General features: G+C 42.8%; 1 protein-coding gene and 1 pseudogene across 48 annotated transcripts in view; one reads left to right on the forward strand and one right to left on the reverse strand.

Moving 5' to 3' along the window:
- Positions 1-4,153, reverse strand: part of CEP112 (centrosomal protein 112) — a 599,014-nt gene extending 594,861 nt beyond the window's left edge. For 19 of the 48 annotated variants that reach the window (XR_010138342.1, XM_063718889.1, XM_063718891.1 and 16 more), the window contains exon 1: positions 3,884-4,075. The gene's annotated coding sequence lies outside the window, so the exon portion shown is untranslated. Of the gene's footprint in view, positions 1-3,545 lie in introns of all 48 variants that reach the window. The other 29 variants (XM_063718877.1, XM_063718870.1, XM_054537272.2 and 26 more) reach the window with 15 other exon arrangements.
- Positions 4,154-9,584: 5,431 nt separating this feature from the next.
- LOC100433231 (26S proteasome non-ATPase regulatory subunit 7-like) lies at positions 9,585-10,633 on the forward strand (annotated as a pseudogene).
- Positions 10,634-21,692: the final 11,059 nt, after the last annotated feature.

The following is a 21,692-nucleotide window of genomic DNA, read 5'->3' on the forward strand; positions in this document are numbered from 1 at the left end:
CTCCCTACTGTCAGTTTTCTCTACTTGAGTCCATTTTCTTCACCTGCTCCAGAATGAGTTTCCTAATGACAAAGCTAAGCCTATCGCTTCCTGTTTAAAAATCTCTCATGACTGCCTAAAACAGAATACTATCCAAACCCAAAGTTAGGCATACAAGTACCTTTGCATTTAGGCCTGTCTCTCACACCACACACACAAACACACACACACACACTTACTTTGCCTAACTACACCAACCCACAAATGCCCACTTCCCTCTTGCCACAATGAACTCCTCACCATGGTCAAACCCCCCTGACCCCTTATCTGATCCCACCCCCTTTTCATAGGCTATTCCCTCCACCTAGAGTCAGGTAAATACAGCTCAAATGTCACCTGAGTGAAGCTGGCCCCGCCTTGCCCTAGACTGGCTGTTGCTCTGTTCTCAGTGTAAACTGTTCACATCTGTGTACAGCATTTATCATGCTGTTTTTTTTTTTTACACATCTGTGTATTATTATGTATACATCTTCCATTATCTGTGAGAAGCTCCTAGAAGGCAGGGACCATGATTTACACATCTTAGTAAGTACCTAGCTTATTAGCTGGTACTCATCATTTTTTGTTTGGTTGGTTGGTTTTGTTTTACATGTACACAATATATTCCATCTGTTATGCACTTGGTAACAGAAGGCTATGATACCAGTGCTGGATGTGAGATCATAATGTTGAAAAGCAACAATTCAAATGGATGAACAAACCAATGGAAACTCATAAACCCAGAGTTTTAAAGCATAGCTCTGGCCTAGATGTACTCCAGGGCTTAAAGACTATATACTGCCCACGTACGCAAACATTTGCCTGAGAACATCTATAGCTAAAGCTAAATAAAAAAGATTCCTCGTAATCACTAATTCTCAATAAACCCTTTGACATGCGCAGGAAATGTTAGTGTTTAACATTAGAGGAAACTAAAATTCAACCATTAAATGACTAACTCAAAATCATGAAATCAAGCACAAAGCTCAGATTAAAATTCTGAAACCTCTAGCTCTCAGACCCATTATATTGACCATTTACATATAAGTGAGCAATATCTCCAACTAATTAAAAAGTATTTTGAAGGCCGGGCGCGGTGGCTCACGCCTGTAATCCCAGCACTTTGGGAAGCTGAGGCAGGAGGATAACTTGAGGTCAGGAGTTCAAGACCAGCCTGGCCAACATGGTGAAACCCCGTCTCTACTAAAAATACCAAAAAAATTAGCTGGGCAAAGTGGCACACGCCTGTATTCCCAGCTACTAGGGAGGCTGAGGCAGGAGAATCACTTGAACCCGGGAGGCGGAGTTTGCGGTGAGCTGAGATGGTGCCACTGCACTCCAACCTGTGTGACACAGCAAAACTCTGTCTCAAAAAAAAAAAAAAAAACAGTATTTTGAAAAGTAGAAAGGCAATTGGAATTGCTATATTGACATGCAATATTGAAGTATACATTTTTTAAAAAAACAAAATAAAGAATCAAAGTAACGTTTGGTAAAAACTAAAAATCTGCTTCTTCTTATCCCTTAATTTTTTTCCAAAAAAATAAAGAAATGGAAAAAGAAACAAAAAAACTAACATTTCAAACCTTCAAGGAATTATTGCTATACAAATTACATCTTATTGGCCAGCTGTGGTAGCTCACACCTGTAATCCAAACACTTTGGGAGGCCAAGGTGAGTGGATCATTTGAGCCCAGGAGTTCAAGACCAGCCTGGGCAACATAGTGAGACCCTGTCTCTACAAAAAATACAAAAATTAGCCAGGCATGGTAGCATGCATCTGTAGGCCCAGCTACTCGGGACACTGAGGTGGGAAGATCACTTGAGCCCAAGAGGTCAAGGCTACAATGAGCCAAGATTACGCCATTGCACTCCAGCCTGAGCAATAAAGTGAGACCCTGTCTCAAAAAAACTGAAAATGGAACGGGTGCAGTGGCTCACACCTGTAATCCCGACAGGTGAGGAGCCGAGGCAGGAGGGTCACCTGAGGTCGGGAGTTCGAGACAAGCCTGGCCAATTAAAAATACAAAAATTAGCCGGGCATGGTGGCAGGCACCTGTAATCCCAGCTACTCAGGAGGGTGAGGCAGAAGAATCGCTTGAACCTGGGAGGTGGAGGTTGCGGTGAGCTGAAATCACACCACTGCACTCCAGCCTGGGTGACAAGAGCAAAGCTCCCTCTCAAAAAAAAAAAAAAATTGAAAATGAAAAATAAATAATTTAAAAACAAATTACATCATATTCACAAATTGTATCTAAGTTCCAACTTATCAAAAGTTTCATACCATTTATCAGAATTGAAAATTTAAATTACTGAATTGAAAAATAAGTAAAGCAACATCTTTGGCTTAGGCTTAGAGTAATTATAGTGTGCCTATCAGTTATATAAATTATTTCAAAGGTAACCCAGGTGATGGACGTTGCAGTGAGCTGAGATCGCACCACTGCACTCCAGCCTGGGCCACAGAGCAAGACTGTCTCAAAAAAATAAATAATTTCAAAAATAAAAAAGAAGTAAATTGGGTGACTCCTGCTTATAGCTACAATCTATATTTGGATCATATCTTTTATTAAACTCACCCATGTTGTCTTTTTTTAAACTTCTTTTTGGACAGCTACAAAACGGGCTTACCTACCCTAGAGTCAGCAAACATAACCAAGCCACAAGTATTAAAAGGTCTGGGGAAAAAAAGCAGTCACAACTGCCAAGCAAAGAATACACTTCATTCATATCACACTCCTTGCCAAACAAAACAAACGTTCTTGGAAGTTGTGTAAAACCCATTTTGTTCAATCAAATCATATTTTAAATATATTGTGGGTCATTAAAGAAAACTGGAAACGTCGACAAATTAAAAAGGATTACAGGTGCACATTTTCTCTGGCTTACACGTGTGGATGTTTTGACAGGAGCCTTCCCTGACTCTACCCGTAGCTCAGTGTGTGCTTTAGAAACAAATCTCAGTTTATTCTCTGGCCCGGCCCTACCACTTCCGCACCATTTCCATGGTCATTTCACAGAGGAAGAAGGAAGCTGAGGCTTAAGTGAGGTGAAATCACTGACCTAGGTTCTTAGGGGACAGTGACAGCTGGGCCTGAACACTGCACAAATTATTAACAGCATGCATTCCACTAAGCTGCAGCCTGACCACTGTGGAGAGGCTCATGGAATTTAACGTGCCTTTTCTAACTTATTTTGACTCATCTTAAAATATTAAAGACAAATAAAAATAGCCGTGCAATGATCAGAAAAGCTGTTCACATTTACTTATGTCGTTCTCTTGAACACTTAAAAATATTTAACTCAGAAACACAGGGTAGCATCCCACATGCGGCGGTGCTGGGCTAGGGCCTCTCCAAGCGGCCTATGACTTTCTGCAAACCAACCAGCGCCCTGGTTCTGTCCCCGCAACTACAGCTGATTGTTCTGAGATTCGTTTCTGGGACGGAATTGAAAACTCCAGCGGTGCCGTTCCTGGCAGTCCCTTCCTCGGCCCGCCGAGGCCCAGGCCCAGGCCGCGCTCCTACCTTGTCCAGGACACAGATTTCCTCTCCCAGTCGCAAACCTTTGGGTCAGACTCCTGGACCACGTCAGACCGATCAAACCGGCTGATCAAACTTTACTTAGAACTTTCCCAAGCCGTCCTGGCCTGGATCGCGCTCTGCCTGCCGGGGACACTACAGCGGGCAGCGCCGGGACCCCCGGGGCGCGCGCCCCCCAGGCCCGGAGAACGGGCCCAGGGCCTGAGGGCGACGCCCCTTCCCGAACGGGCCCGCAAGGGAGGGGCGGCAGCCACCGGGGCAAAATTCCACTCAAGAACCTGGTGGGAGGGGCGGGGAAAGGAAATTCGGAAAAAAACGAGAACCTGGCACCACCACACGCAAGCTTTCCGCTCGGCCGCTGCCGCCAACGCCGCCGCCACCGCCGCCCCTGCCAAACGGTTTCAAATCCTTGCGGGCCGCTGGGTCGCCGCCGCCCAGCAGCCCGGGGGCGGGGACTTTCGCCCTCGCATTTCCCCGCCCCCTACTCCACCCCTCTAGCCTGCGGTGCGGTTGCCATGGCGACGTTCCCGGCGGCGGCGACCACCGGTGCCCCAGGGTGGGGGCGGAGACTTCCGCGCGGGCATTTCTCCGCCCACAGGCGGCGGCGTGCGCGCGGCCCCGTTGCCATGGCGACGCTCCTGCTGGCCTAGCAGCCGACAGACTCGCACCCCAGCTTGCGGGCCTCTTGGCGGGTCCCCAGTCGAAACTTCCGGGATAACCCCACCACAGTTTGAATCTTGCTCCCCTCCCGCATCCCGCGCAGAGTCGCTTATGATCACCTTAGGGGCCGTGGCGAAAGAATAAGAGCACAGAAAATGGGGCGGCTGGAGGATGTTCACAGAAGGGGTGATCCGTTATGTGGACAGACATCAGAGTTGAATGAGTCTCAAGTGAAAATTTCCTCACTCTCTGATATATCAAAACCCGAGTCAAATTCTTTAAAAGGTTCTTGTTAAAACCTATCCCACTGGAAGTAAACACCAACAGCTCTTCCTTGTCTCAAAGACAAATCATGCTAAGGAAAATAAAGGGTACAGAATGCTTTTAAGAATGTTTAGTTTTCAAAAGCATACTTGAACATGTTTATAACTAGGGAATGATCTATAATCCAGATCATTAGTACTGAGAATCAAGGATGCAAAATCAAGCATGCAATTGCCGGAATTTAACCAGTCAGTTAATACATTCAAGATAAACTGGCCGGGCGCGGTGGCTCACGTCTGTAATCCCAGTACTTTGGGAGGCCAAGGCGGGCGGATCAGGAGGTCAGGAGATCGAGACCATCCGAGCTAACACGGTGAAACCCTGTCTCTCCTAAAAATACAAAAAATTAGCCAGGCGTAGTGGCACACGTCTGTAATCCCAGTTACTCGGGAGGCTGAGGCAGGAGAATTGCTTGAACCCGGGAAGCAGAGGTTGCAGTGAGCCGAGATTGCGCCACTGCACTCTAGCCTGGGAGACAGAGCAAGACTCTGTCTGAAAAAAAAAAAAAAAAAAAAGATAAACTACTCTACTCCAGCCTCAGGAGGAGGAGGATATTGGTCAAAGGAAACAAAATTTAAGTTAGATGGGAGGAATAAGTCTAAGAGATCTATTGTACAAAGTGGTGACCATAGTAAATGACAATGTATCGTGTTCTTGAAAATTGCTAAAAGAGTACATCTTAAGTGTTCTCATCACAAAATTGATAAGTATGTGAAGCAACGCTTATGTTAATTAGCTTGATTTAGTTATTTCACAATGTTGTGCATAATAAAAATATGCAATTTTTAGAATCATAAACGGCATTGCTGAAAGAATATGAAATGAATTTGACAAATGGTGTCTAAATGAACATGAAAAGAAAAATAGAAGATAAATAAATAGAAGATAAATCAAAGAAAAAATGTAACAAGCTCAAGCTCATCTCAGAGGAAATAACTATAGCAGAAAAATATAACTGAAAATGAAAAATGTCTTTAAATATTTCCTCTACTTAGGTGAAAATAAGATGAGTAGATCTCCCTTCCCAATTTTAAGAACAAGCTGATTGTCACTTTTTTCATTTATATATATCATTTTCACTTATATATTTTTCATTCATATATACACACATGCAAATAAAAATATTAAGATATGCATATAGATTTTTATTATTTATGTTATGTGTATATAACATGAAAGGGATACCAGCTTGAGTCTGAGCTGTGTTCACCTTAGAACTCAAGCCTACACGTCATGTTTAGATGACTGGTAGGCAAGTTTCACTTGGAAACTCCTTACCTGAGAACCAAGGAACCTCCTAGAAAGGAACATCCTGGCTGAGCATGGTGGCTCATGCCTGTAATCCCAGCACTTTAGGAGGCTGAGGCAGGCGGATCATGAGGTCAGGAGTTCAAGACCAGCCTGGCCAATATGGTGAAACCCCGTCTCTACTAAAAATACAAAAATTAGCAGGCGTGGTGGTGAATGCCTGTGGTCCCAGCTACTCAGGAGGCTGAGACAGGAGAATCACTTGAACCCAGGAGGCGGAGGGTGCAGTGAGCCAAGATCACGCCACTGCACTCTAGCCTGGGTAACAGAGCGAGACTCTATCTCGAAAAAAAAAGAAAAAGCAAGTCATCCTAAAGAGATCTGGTTCAATGGCAATATGCAAAATTGAAGGGGAAAGTGATGATTCATGAAGCAAAGTATTGGCCATGAGTTGCCCTTCATGTAGCGTCTTCCTCTTTGTATAAGAGAGTGATTCCTAATCTTACACTGTGAAGAACTTCCTTTGAGAATTTCCTTTTTTTCTTTTTTTAGAGGCAGAGCCTGGCTCTGTCACCTAGGCTGGAGTGCAGAGCCATGACCATAGCTCACTACAGCCTCCAACTCCTGAGCTCAAGCAATCCTCCCACCTCAGCCTCCCAAGTAGCTCAGTCAGAGACAGAGCACTATGATAGGGTAGTTCCGTCATATACAGAGCACCCATGTGACTCACCCTGGGGACCTCTACAAATATTTGGGAAGAAATTGCTGAACTCAGAGCCTATTCAGGAACCTCAAGGATGAAGCCACATAAATATTCTCTTGTCGGCCAGGCGTGGTGGCTCACACCTGTAATCCCAGGACTTTGGGAGGCCAAGGCGGGCAGATCACGAGGTCAGGAGATCGAGACCCACCTGGCTAACAAGGTGAAACCCCGTCTCTACTAAAAATACAAAAAAAAATTTAGCAGGCATGGTGGTGGGCGCCTGTAGTCCCAGCTACTTGGGAGGCTGAGGCAGGAGAATGGTGTGAACCCAGGAGGCAGAGCTTGCAGTGAGTCAAGATCATGCCACTGCACTCCAGCCTGGGCGACATAGCGAGACTCTGTCTCAAAAAAAAAAAAAAATACATATATGTATATATATATATATTCTCTTGTCACCATTGTAGTGTAGCTCCAGGCTTATGTGGCCTAAAAAATTCAGTGTCTTATAAATGTTTTATGGCCAAACACCTATGGTAATCAATGTATTTTCCTTCTATGTCTAGTTACTGCACAAAGATAATAATCTTCCAACTCAATGTACATTTATTGAACATCAGATATATGCAGGCATATTAAGGGAATGTTTCCTCCACTGGAAATGCTATGACACTTTGCTCTTCACCTTAGCTTAAATATCAGTACCTCAGAGAGGCCTTCACTGATTCTCAAACCAGCCCTTATTTCCTTTCAAATCCCCTGGTTCTCTTTTCTTCATTGCATTTATCAAAATTTGTCATCAAATATTAATTAGTGTAATCTACTTATTTATTTATTTATTTGAGACGGAGTCTCGCTCTGTCGTCCAGACTGGAGTGCAGTGGTGTGATCTCAGCTCACTGAAACTTCCGCCTCCCGGGTTCAAACAATTCTCCTGCTTCAGCCTTCAGAGTAGCTGGGATTACAGGTGCGTGCCACCACGCCCAGCTAATTTTTTATATTTTTGGTAGAGATGGGGTTTCACCATGTTGGCCGGGCTGATCTCGAACTCCTGACCTCAAGTGATCCACCCACCTCTGCCTCCTAAAGTGCTGGGATTACAGGGGTGAGCCACTGCACCCAACCCAGGTGTAATCTTTTAAAAATGCCTATAGTTTCCAAAAGAATGAAGACGATACCTGTTAGGTTCACCATTGCACAGACAGCACCTTGCAGGGTACCTACCATACAGAAACAATCCATAAATGTTCACTGAATCACCAAGTGAATGCACATTAATTTTCGTGCTTTTCTCTGCACATGTGGTAGAATATGGCCACCCTATGCATAAAGCTTCCAGTCTAGAAACCCGGAAAACTAACTTTTCTGAATATAAATCTCTTGCTACGGAGAGTGAAACTGAGTGATCTAATTTGAATCAGGTAAGCACAATTAGTCCAATGAGATATGGCCAGGAGATTGGGCATCCTATTGTATAAACATGACTTTCTTAGCTCATCTTTGCACTTTGGGGAGAGGGATTGGGGTTATTTTCTCAGAGGACTGAACGATGGGTAAACCCAAATGGTTCTAACTACAACAAAGATTCTGGACTTGTGAGAAAAAAGATAAGTCTCCACTCTCCAAAATTTATGAGATAGTAGGAGGTAATAAGACAAATACCAAATAACCACATTTCAACTCAGATTATGTCACCTGGCTTAAAAGGTACATAAATAATGTGGCTGGGCGCGATGGCTCACACCTATAATCCCAGCACTTTGGGAGGCCGAGGTGGGCAGATCACAAGGTCAGGAGTTCGAGACCAGCCTGACCAACATAGTGAAACCCCGTCTCTACTAAAAATACAAAAATTAGCCAGGCTTGGTGGTGGGCACCTGTAATCCCAGCTACTCAGGAAGCTGAGGCAGGAGAATTGCTTGAACCCAGGAGGCACATTGCAGTGAGCCAAGATCACACCACTGCACTGCAACCTGGGTGACAGAGTGAGACTCTGTCTCAAAAAAAAAAAAAAGGTATATAAATCATGTTTTGGGATAGAGAGGAAATAAAGAAAACACTGTGCTGTGCTTATAAAGTCAGTATAGGAAAATATATACAGAACCTTGTTTTATCTTTGATAAAAAGAGGGTGACATTGAAACACTATTTCTATTGAAAATATTGTTTCCTAACAGCTACAAATGACTTAAATGAAAGTAGGTTTGTTTAAAAAACAAATGACATCTTATCTCAATTTTTAAAAATCAAATGGTGACATTGTTGATAATGGTAGTATAAAGAGGACCCTAAAAAAAATTGTTTTTCTCTTCTGTGTGGGAAGATAATTGTGCTATACTTCCCATGTTGAAAGGGATCTGCTTATTTTCAAAATATAAACTTAAGAATTAGTCTAGATGACATTGAACAATGTGAATTCAATTATTCTCTACAAAAAAAATCAACAGGAAAATGTGAGCTTTTATTAATTAGAAAGATAATAATTATTCATATGTAATTTAAACTAACCTGCATCTTGAAGGATTAAATCTGATGATCTGTATACACACACACACACACATATATATATATTTTTTTTTTTTTTGAGACATTGTTTTGCTCTTGTTGCCCGGGCTGGAGTGCAGTGGCGTGCTTACTGCAAACTCCGCCTCCCAGCTTCAAGCGATTCTCCTACCTCAGCCTCCCCAGTAGCTGGAATTACAGGCATATGCCACCACACCGGACTAATTTTTTGTATTTTTAGTAGAGACAGGGTTTCTCCATGTTGGTGGGGCTGGTCTTGAACTCCCGACCTCAGGTGATCCGCCCGCCTTCGCCTCCCAAAGAGCTTGGATTACAGGCGTGAGCCACCGCACCCAGCAAATCTGTATAATTTAAACTCTTGCTCCGTAAAATTAAAGTAACTATAGTAGGAGACCTAGAGATTACCTTTGTTTGTTTAAGCCACTGTTATTTGGTTTTTTTGTTTTGCAAAGTCAAGTGTAAACCTGAGGGAAGAAGAAGAGCCTGGGCCTGATGGAGCCTCAGGGAAATCGCTACTGCTGCCGGTGTTTGCAGGTCGCAGGGAGCCAGGCCTGGGCGAGGTGTGTCTCGATGCCAGAGCTGACAGTACAGAAGGTGGTGGGCCACCCCCGGTGCTGCTCAGCCTGGTGGATCATTTCAACCGAATTGGCAAGGTTGGAATCCAGAAGCGCGTTGTTGGTGTGTTTTGGGGGTCATGGCAAAAGAAAGTACTTGATGTATTGAACAGTTTTGCAGTTCCTTTTGATGAAGATGACAAAGACAATTCTATGTGGTTTTTAGACCATGATTATTTGGAAAACATGTATGGAAAGTTTAAGAAAGTCAATGCCAGAGAAAGAATAGTTGGCTGGTACCACACAGGCCTGAAAATACACAGGAATGACATTACCATCAATGAACTCATGAAAAGATACTATCCTAACTCGGTATTGATCATTATTGACGTGAATCCAAAGGACCTAGGGCTGCCCACAGAAGCGTACATTTCAGTGGAAGAAGTCCAAGATGATGGAACTCCAATCTTGAAAACATTTGAACACGTGACCAGTGAAATTGGAGCAGAGTAAGCTGAGGAAGTTGGAGTTGAACACTTGTTACGAGACATCAAAGACACAACACAATGGTGGGCACTCTGTCCCAGCGGATCACAAACCAGGTCCATGGTTTCAAGGTACTGAACTCCAAGCTTCTGGATATCAGGAGCTACCTGGAAAAAGTAGCCACAGGCAAGCTGCGCATCAACCACCAGATCATCTACGAGCTGCAGGACGTCTTCAACCTGCTGCCAGACGTTAGCCTGCAGGAGCCTGTTAAAGCCTTTTACCTGAGGACCAACGACCAGATGGTGGTAGTGTACTTGGCCTCACTGATCCATCCTGTGGTCGCACTGCACAACCTTATCAACAACGAGATTGCCAACCAGGATGCAGACAAGAAAGAAGGGCAGGAGAAAGAAGAGAGCAAAAAGATAGAAAAGCTGACGAGGGGAAAGATAAAGATAAGGAAAAGAGTAATGTAAAGAAAGAGGAGAAAAAGTAAAACGTGTATTAAATAGTTTTTTTAAGCCTGTAATCCCAACATTTTGGGAGGCCGAAGCGAGTGGATCACCCAAGGTCGGGAGTTCGAGACCAGCCTGACCAACATGGAGAAACCCCGTCTCTACTAAAAATACAAGATTCGCTGGGCATGGTGGCACATACCTGTAATCCAGCTACCCGGGAGGCTGAGGCAGGAGAATCGCTTGAACCTGGGAGGTGGAGGTTGAAGTGAGCTGAGATCACACCATTGCACTCCAGCCTGGGCTGGAGTTTCTTTTTGAAACTCCGTCTCAAAAAGATAAATAAATAAAATTAAAAAATAAAAATAAAAAGTTTTCATGGTTTCAAAGTTTCATTTCCCTTATAAGGAAATTGAAAAATACTGGAAAGTTTAAAGGAGAAAAAACTTACGTGCAATCCTGCCATTAAGTAATAACTACTATTAACATTCGTATATATTTACTCAAATTTTTATATCTATATTATCATTTTTAATATCTACTTATTATATCATCATGTGGATATGACAATTTTCTTAATTACTCTCCTGTGGTTACCAATTTTTGCCCTTATAAATAATGTTGCAATAAATGCCTTTGAATATATACATCTTGGTTGAAATTTTAGCTCGCTCCATAAAAGATATTCTTATGAGCATTATAAAAGCATTAAGGCTTTTGATCAGTACTGCCAAATCACTTACTGGAAGTATTTTGCAAATTTGCAACTTAACTCAATGGTCTGTGCGAATGACTGTCTCACATTAATGGTTTTTTAGATCTGTGCTAATTGCATGTAAAAAAAAAAAAGCACCCCTTTTTACTTTGCATTTTTCCCTATTACAGAAGTTGAAATATTTAAATATCTCTATTAGTCTTTTATTCTTCTGCAGAGTATCTGTTTTGTCCTTTATTTTTGTGGAATTTTATATATAGTTATATAGATATATTAGACAGATATAAGTATCTTCTGTATTTTTAATTTATTGTTTCAAAATTAGCAATATGCATAAGCTAACATTCAAAGCAATCAAATTTCCATGATTCACCATTTTGCATTATTAAGATACTCTGTATCATTAGAGTGAAAAATGTAAATGACTTTTAGTTCTCTAGATGGAGAACAATTTGTAAATACCAAGAATTGTAATTATTATATAAACACGTTAGAGACAAATATGAAAACAATCCTGTACCTGGTAAATTCCTTAAACTGAATGGTAAGCAATGCAGAACTTTCTATTTACAGACCACAGATGTATAGATTATACCACAAATGAATGCATTATAGGCCGGGCACAGTGGCTTACGCCTGTAATCCTAACACTGTGGGAGGCCGAGGCAGGCAGATTACTTGAGCCCAGGAGTTTCAGACCAGCCTAAGCAACATAGCGAGACCCTGTCTCTATTTTTTTAATAGAATAAATAAGTAAATACAGTATAAAGATTGCAGAAACTAAGAATGACGAGGCACATTTTCTTTTTTTCGCTACTAAGAGTCACTGCCTTTAGCACAGTGACTTTGGATTTCTTCCTTATGCTAGAACTAAGCAATATTCACCATTTCATTCCTCCTTCTGCTGTTTATTCTATCTTAGCCTCTTGGGACAATTCATGCTATAGGATATTAACAGAGATAAACTGGCTACTCTTTCTCCCTTCCCTTCAGTGATATACATATTGCCATAATGCCCTAACCAGTATCCATAAAAACTAGCAACCTAGGATACTTCCTAGCCTTGCATATACAACAATCTTTTCTACCAACTTGTTTCAGGAGTAGGCTGTAAAACTCCAACTTTAGAATGCAAATATTTCCAGGAAGCCACTGGGAAAAATCGTAGCTTAACTAGCAGTATAAAAATGGTACGAAAGAAATCATTCTGAAGTGTGGATATCTGGTTGTGTCATTTATTAGCTTTGTGACCTGGGTAAACTAAGTTACATAATCTTCCTGAGCTTCAGTTTATTCATTTTCTTTATGGGATGATTGGGGAGATTGAATTAACAGAGGTGAGATATGTAGAAAAATGTACCCAGTGCCTGACACAGGAGACTTCAATATGAGGGCTTCTTTTCTTTCCCAACTGTTTTGCCAGCACTTTGGAAAGGAATAGATGCCACTAGGAGGCAGCAATGGCACACAAAGAACTAATTATCATGTGCACGTGCATGCGCAGACACACACACACACACACACACACACACACACACACACACACACACTCACATGCATACGCATGGGCACATACACAAAGCACACACATTAAAACCACATACACAAATCCACATGTATGCCACACATACCACATATATACTCACACTCACACAAAAGGGACAAATGCTCACACATTTGCACAGCAACCACATACACACTCTCTCACCCACACACAGGCATACTGGCACACACATGCACACAGATCAAGCTGTTTTCTTTCCTTTTCTTTCTTTCTTTTATCTTTTTAATCTTTTATTGAGAGATTAAAGCAGGGAATGATCCTCAGGCTAATAGATAGGAAGTGTCATTGAGGAATAATACTTATTATTAAGTTTGGGGCACAGGAAAGAGATCCTACATATTGAAAGATTGGTCCATGTATTAGAGACGAGAGAATTATGTTACAAACTTCTTGCAGAAATATAATATAAGAGATACGTGAAAACATTGATTCCTTTGCATTTAGAACGCCGTCCTGCCATAAACCAAGAGAAAAAAGATGGTCATTGAGAAGCACCTTCAGGGACCTACTTGTCTTGGAAGAAGATCTCCCTAGCAATATGCATTTATAGAGTGTATGGTTATATAGTTATATGCATTTGTAGAGTTACAGTTATATAGTTATAGAGTTCATTTAGTCTATGATTGCTAGGTGAGTAATATTACTTTGGGAAGATTCAGTTCAACTGTGCAAAAATAGAGGATGGGCCGGGCGCAGTGGCTCACGCCTGTAATCTCAGCACTTTGGGAGGCCGAGGCGGGCGGATCACGAGGTCAGGAGATTGAGACCATCCTGGCTAACATGGTGAAACCCCGTCTCTACTAAAAATACAAAAAATTAGCCGGGCGTGGTGGCCGGCGCCTGTAGTCCCAGGTACTCGGGAGGCCGAGGCAGGAGAATAGCGTGAACCCGGGAGGCGGAGCTTGCAGTGAGCCGAGATTGCGCCACTGCATTCCAGCCTGGGGGACAGAGCGAGACTCCATCTCAAAAAAAAAAAAAAAAGGAGGATGATAACCAGCTCCTTATGGTTATAGTTTTTTCTAAGGAGGGTACAGCGGAACTGTGATGACAGGCAACCTGGTGATCAAAGCATTTAAGAAGAAAAACACTTGAAAAAGGGAATCTACTTATGGCACAAAATGGACCACGTAATCACTAAATAGAGGGGCTGCAGTTGGACAGTTTCTACCGATGGACTCCTCAAATCCAAATTGCCTCTTCCAATTACAAAAATAGCAGATTTTTATTTCTGTGAAAATACCATTAAATGAGAGGAATCAGGACTATCATCTAAGCTCTAAAGTCTACTCTGATTATTTTTCAGGGATCCAAACCTATCCAGCAGCCTAAAACGCCTTCCAGTAAACAAAATGGCACAAAACACAACCTTCAACAAACTTGCCATATCCCAGGAGCTTCTTTGTAGAATAGGCTGGGGAAGGGAGGAGTGTTGGAAAGGTGCTGAGGGTTTAAAACAGAAGTGCTGAGGTGTCAAAGTTAGGCATGCTGACTATCTGGTGCTATCAAAACGCAGACCTAATTATTGTGTATATGAATAGTGTATGTGTATATAAATATGTGTATGTATTTTCTAGCTCTGTCTGTTAAAGAGGACCTAGAAGCAGTGATGCCTCAGTATCAATGAGCACTACACCCAGACACAATGCAGACCTTGATTTCTAAACACCGTTATCTTCAGTTCATTGGGGAAATGGCTGAGGTTTAGAAAGCTGAGGTTTACAAATTATGACAAGCTTGGAGTATTGTGTTTTAACCAAAAGCATGGTGGTGCACACCTGTTGTCCCAGCTACTCGGGAGGCTGAGGCAGGAGAATTGCTTGAACCCAGGAGGCGGAGGCTGCAGTGAGCCAAGGTCATGCCACTGCGCTCCAGCCTGGCTACAGAGTGAGACTCCGCCTCAAAAAAAAAAAAAAAAAGAAGTGCTCAAAGATGGGGGTGGAGCAAGATGGCCAAATAGAGACCTCCAGTGATCATCCCCCTCACAGGAACACCAAATAGAACAACCATCCATGCAAAAAAGCACCATCATAACCAAAAAATCCCTCTACCTGGCTTTAAAATTATATCAAGGAAAGGGGCACTGAAGAGGCTGGGAAAGACAATCTCGAGTTGTCGACACCACCCCTCGCTCATCCCCAGCAGTGGCCATGTGGTGCAGAGGGAGAATCTGTGTGCTTGGGGGAGGGAGTGTGAACTGTTTGTGGGACTTTGCATTGGAATTCAGTGCTGCTGTCTGTCACAGCAGACAGCCACACAGGGCAGAATTCACCTGGTAACCACGAGGGAGCATTTAGACCAGCCCTAGCTGGAAAAGAATCATCCATCCCAGCAGCCAGACAGAACTTGAGTTCCAACTAGCCCCACGACCATGGGGTAAAGTGCTCTGGGGTCCTAAATAAACTTGAAAGGTGGTCTAGTCCACAAGGACTGAAATTCCTAGGCAAGTCCTAGTGCTGTGCTGGGCTGGAGCCAGTGGTCTTTGGGTGCACACAACCTGTGAGACACCAGCTGGGGTGGCCAAGGGTGTGCTTGTGTTACTCCTCCTGCAACCTCAGGCAGCACAGCTTGCAGCTCCAGGAGAGACTACTTCCTTCTGCCTGAGGAGAGGAGAGGGGAGGGTAAAGAGAACTTTGTCTTGCAACTTGCATTCCAGCTCAGCCACAGCAGAATAGGGCACCAGGCTGAATCCTGAGGCCCCCATTCCAGGCCCTATCTGCTGGACAACATTTCTTGACACACTCTAGCCACTGCCTTAAAGAGAAGTACCAGTTCCGGCAGGATTCATTGCCTGATGATCCAAGAGTCCTCGGACTTGAATTAACACCACCAGTTGCCAGGCAGTACCCACCACAAGACTTGAGCGAGATCCCGCGCCATGCTGACTTCAGGTGTGACCCAGCACATCTCCAGCTGTGGTGGTCACAGGGAGAGACTCCTTCTACTTGAGGAAAGGAGAGGAAAGAGTAAAGGGGCTTTGTCTTGCAGCTTGGGTACCAAGTCGGCCGTAGTGGGATAGAGCACAAAGCAGGATCCTGGGGTCCCTGATTCCAGGCCTTGGCCCCTGGGTGGCATTTCTGGACTTGCCCTAAGCCAGAGGGGAGCACAGTGCCATGAAGGAAAAGACTCAAGCCTGGCAGCCTTTACCACAAGCTGACTGAAGAGCTCTTGGGCCTTGAGTGAACATCACTGGTAGCCAGGCAGTAATCACTGCAGGCCTGGGATGGTGGTGACCGGGGGGAGAGACTCCTTCTCCTTGAGGAAAGGAGATGGAAGAGTAGGAAGGACTTTGTCTTGCAGTTTCGGTGCCAGCTCAGGAGCAGTAGAAAGAGCACCAGGTGGATTCTTAAGGTTCCCAACTCCAGGCCTTGCCCGGACAGCAGTTCTGGACCTGCCTTGGGCTTAGGGAGAGCTCACTGTCCTGGGCTTAGGGAGAGCTCACGGCCCTGGGTTTAGGGAGAGCTCACTGCCCTGAAGGGAAGGACACAAACTTGGCTGGATTCACCACCCGTTGACTAAAGAGCCCTTAGGCCTTGAGTGAACAACAGACGGTAGCCAGGCAAGACCCAGTGCTGTGCTGGCTTCAGGTCTGACCTAGTACAGTCCCAGTTGTTGAGGCCACAAGGCTGCTTGTGTCACCCAGCTCCAAGAAGTTCAGCATGGAGAGAGAGACTCTGGGTGAAAGTGAGAGAAGAGAGCAAGAGTCTTTGCCTGGTAATCCAGGGAATTCTGTTGGATCTTACTTTAGACCACCAAAGTGATACCTTAAGAGCTCTGCAAGAGTCCTCATTACTGGGCTTGGGGTTCTTCTAGTGCACATATGGTTGCAGTGACCAAAGACTTAGATCACAACACTCAATTGCCTTTGAATACTTGGAAAGCCTTCCCAACAAACAAGCCCAGACTGCAAAGACTACAATAAATACCTAACTCTTTAATGCCCAGACAACAATTAATATCCATAAGCATCAAAACCATGCTGGAAAACATGACCTCACCAAATGAACTAAATAAGGCAACAGTGACCTATCCTAGAGAGAGAGAGATATGTGACCTTTCCTACAGATAATTCAAAATAGCTGCTTTGAGCTTCCTCAAAAGTCAGGATAATACAAAGAAGGAATACAAAAGGATAATACAAAATTCAGAAAAGTACAAAGAAGGAATTCAGAGTCCTGGGCCGGGCACGGTGGCTCACACTTGTAATATCAGCACTTTGGAAGGCCGAGGCGGGCGGATCACCTGAGATCGGGAGTTCAAGACCAGCTTGACCAACATGGAGAAACCCCATCTCTACTAAAAATACAAAATTCACTGGGTGTGGTGGCACATGCCTATAATCCCAGCTACTCGGGAGGCTGAGGCAGGAGAATTGCTTGAACCCAGGAGGCGGAGGTTGTGGTGAGCCAAGATTGCACCATTGCACTCTAGCCTGGGCAACAAGAGCGAAACGCTGTCTCAAAAAAAATAATAATTTTTTATAAATAAAATTAAGACGTACCCAAAGTATATGGAGACATATCAAAAAGACACATGAGCCACTTGAAGTGGCTCCCACTGATCAATTCTGTGACAACTCAAGCATCAAAATAATTAATTATATTAGTGAATCATAACTCACTGAATAAGGATCCATGTGTTCACACTAATATGAATTAACTAATTAATTTGGAGAAATGGGAAAGTACTCCCTTACAGCAGAATGAGAAATAATAAATGTAGAAGGAGTGATAAATTAAAAAATTACTTGTTGGCAACCATCACAAAAACAATTGATTTAGGTAAAAATCTAAAATTACTGGATGAAAATTTGATGAAAAACAGGATATCCACATAGTTGTGAGATACTGATTAATTAATTACAAAGGACAATATAGTAAGATTACAATGTAGAAATCTGGCAGACATCAGATTTCTAACCAAGGAATCATAGTTAACATTACCAATAGTAATGGCATAAATTGATATCATGTACTTCCTGATATGATGCACTAAGAAGATTACAATCTCACTTCTCTTCTCATCCTGGCAACAATACAACTGAAATCGCATCATAACATAACCTCAGACAAATCCAAATGATTGCCCTCTACTCTTTAAAAATATTAAGATTGTGAGGGGGCACAGTGTCTCACCCCTGTAATCCCAGCAATTTGAGAGGCCGAGGTGGGCGAATCACTTGAGGTCAGGAGTTCAAGACTAGCCTGGCCAACATGGTGAAACCCTGTCTCAACTAACCAAAAAAAAAAAAAAATTAAACAGGCGTGGTGGTGGGCACCTGTAATCCCAGCTACTTGGGAAGCTGAGGCAGGAGAAGTTTCAGTGAGGCGAGATCGCACCATTGTACTCCAGCCTGGACAACAGAGAAAGACTCCATCTCAAATATATATATATATATATATATATATATATATATATATATATATATATAAAGATTGTAAGAAAGGAGGAAGAAAAATGGAGGAACTCTTCTAGATCTAAGAAGACTAAAAAGCAGGGCCATCTCTTCTACAGTGGAGAATTAGATGCCACTTGAGAAACAATTTCCAATATACTGGATGCTTGGCACCAAGTGACCGGGCAGTTACAGCTGCCCATCACCAGCTATATTCTGTCATACCCACCAAGTCATAAGGTCAAGTGTGCCTAGCAACAACTCATGATAAGATGATAATGGATATACCCTGAAGCTACGTGATCAGAAGGTCAAAACTCCACATCATCCATCACTGTTGTACTAATGACATCCCTAAGTGCACATCTATAGCCTTATGACCCCATATGATCCTGTAGGACCAGCTTAGAGCAGAGGAAAAAGCCTGAGCTTGGTTCATGGATATGAAGGTCTGTACGTGTGTATAGGTAAACAAAAGGATGATAGCTACAACACAGCTTATTCAAAGAGCATCTTGAAAAACAGTGGTGAGAAAAAATCCTCCCCATGGGAAGAATTTGGGATGGTCGTCTTCCTTGTGTGGAAAAAGAAGTGGCTTATGATTAGAATATATATGAACTCATAGGTAGTGTCTTGACAGAGTCTGAGAGGTGAGAAGAAAGATGGGTAGATCAGGTACAAAGAGAACTAGGAGTAGAGGCACGTGAATGAATAAATGGGGGGGGCACAAAGTGTGAAGATCTTTGATGCACATATTAACTCCCACTAGCAAGGTACTACATAACCAGATAGAGAAAAAACTCAGCCAGTTGACAGCATCTGGCCTCTAACACTGGCCACCCCAGTGCTGGCATAATGGCCACATGACTGAAATGGCTATGGTAACAAGGTTGGAGATAATTCATAGGCCCAACAGCATGGTCTCCTACTTATATAGATTGATCTGGATACTGCCTTGGTTGAATGTCCAACCTGGCAAGCAACAGAGACCAGAGGCCAATGTTGAGCCTCTAAGATGACACCATCTCACAACAAGACCCACTGGCACATAAGGTATCAAGTTGACTGCATTAGACCTACTTCTGCTGAAGGAGTACAGATCCATTATGCTAGGAATCAACACTTATTTGGATATGCATTTGTTTTTCCTGCATCACTATCTGAGGACTTATGGAGTTCGAATCCACTGATACAGGATCCCACATAATATTGTACCAGACCAGGTAACCCATTTTATAGTAAAGGAGGTATGACAATAGGCCCCTGACCACAGGACCAACTGATCACATGACCTACCAAACCATCCAGAAGCTGCCAGCTGATAGAACCTTGAAATGGCCTGTTGAAAGCATAGTCAAAGCACCAGCTTTGAGATATGATCCTCTATGATGAAGTATATACTTTAAATCAAACATCTTCATTGTCTCCCCAATAGGAACAATACATGGATCTGGGAATCAAGGATTTGAAGCAGCAGTGGCCAAGTTATTATTTCTCCCCTTGACTCACTTGGGGACACTTATGCTTTTGTTCCACATCTGAACTCTATAAATAGTTTAAAAGGCCTTGTTTCCAAAAGGGAAACACTTCCACTAGGGGTACAGCAAGTCCTATTGAACTATAAACTACAGATGGTGCCTGGCAACTTTGGGCTCCTTTTGCCAAGGAACCAGCAAGCAAAGATCTCACCATCTTAGAAAGGGTCATTGACCCTGATCATCAGGAGCAAATAGGGCTGCTGCCCCCTCAGTACTCCTTGATACAATTTTGATTATAAAAATCATAGAAACATCAGAAAGGCATAGAGGCCTTTCAGACCCCTCAAGGATGAAGGTCTTTGTCACACCACCAGAAGAGCCACTGAGACCAACAGAAGAGCCAGCCAAGGGTGAGGAGAATACGAAATGGATGGTGGTGGAGGAAAAAGATGAGTATCAGTTGCAGTTCGAACGCCAACTGCAGCATCAGGTGTTGTAGTTTATCTCGCTAACCTTACTCTACTGAGTTTCACCCAAGAAAAGAGGTCTATCAGAATCCTGGAGGAGCTATTCTCAGAAAGCATACAAAGCAGTGGATCAAGAAAAAAAAAGAGTGTATTGTCATGGGTACTATACTGTGGCATCCAATTTTCCTTTAAGGACTGAAGGGCAATGAATTGAGGGAAGTCACAGGTAAACAGTAAAAAATTGAGGCTCTCTTCCAATAGCCCAAATGGAATTGAATCATGCCAACAACCACTGAGTGAACTTAGAAGTGAATCTTCCTCCACTTGATCCTTCATAAGACTGCAGCCCTGGCCAACCCCTGACACTTCTGTAGAAAATCGATTGACTATAAATGTGTGAGTTTATTTTTGAACTGCCTATTCTCTTACATTGGTCTATGTGTCTGTATTTGTACCAGCTGATTTGATTACTATAGCTTTGTAGTATATTTTGAAGTTAGATAATGTGATGCCTCTAGCTTTGTTCTTTTCATTCAAGATCCCTTTGGCTATTCAGGGGCCTTTGTAGTTTCATACAAATTGTTTTTTCTATCTCTGTGAAAAATGTCGTTGGAATTTTGATAGGGATTGCACCGAATCTGTAGATCACTTTGGGTAACATGGACATTTTAACAATATTAATTCTTCCAATCTATGAACATGAATATTATTCCATTTATTTGTGTCTTTTTAAATTCCTTTCATCAATATTTTATATTTTTCAGCATAAAAGTCTTTCACCTCCTTGGCTAAATTTCTTCCTAAGTATATATATATATATTTTGTAGCTATGTGAATGGAATTGTTTTCTTAATTTCTTTTTCAGATTGTTTGCTATTAGTGTATAGAAATGCTACTGATTTTTGTATGTTAATTTCATATTCTGGAACTTTACTGAATTTGCTTATTAGTTCCAACATATGTTTTAAATTTGAAAACAATAAAATGAATTATGAAGCATTTGCAACAAAAGGTGCGATAATACAAAAATATTCTTTCCCCTTTTTCAGAGCCAATGTAGTGATCATGTGTGGGCAGGAGAAGACATTCTAAATGCTTACTGCCCTCTTTCCATGTCTAGAGCTGTTAGGTAGGATAAAAGAGGTCTATTTTTAAATTGACGTGCAACAAGTTAAAGAAAACAATGGTTCTAAAGCTTTGTGCTTTGAGAGGAGGAAACCAGAGCAGATGGTTTTTTGTTTGGCAAAAATCCCTAAATAGGGCTTTTGGTTTAGAAAGGGGAAATACCACAACCTCTCAAACTCCACCTTCAACACACACACACACACACACACACACACAACACACACACACACACACACAGAGTCTGAAGGAAAGAGTTGAAGAAGAAAAAGTAAAATGTTGCTGTTGTTGTTTGTTTGTTTGTTTGCTTTGAGACAGAGTTTCGCTCTTGTCGCCCAGGCTGGAGTGCAATGGCGCCATCTTGACTCACTGCAACCTCCACCTCCCGGGTTCAAGCGATTATCCTGCCTCAGCCACCCAAGTAGCTGGGGCTACAGGCACC

The sequence above is a fragment of the Pongo abelii genome, chromosome 19, assembly GCF_028885655.2.
Source record: "Pongo abelii isolate AG06213 chromosome 19, NHGRI_mPonAbe1-v2.0_pri, whole genome shotgun sequence".
Lineage (NCBI taxonomy): Eukaryota > Metazoa > Chordata > Mammalia > Primates > Hominidae > Pongo > Pongo abelii.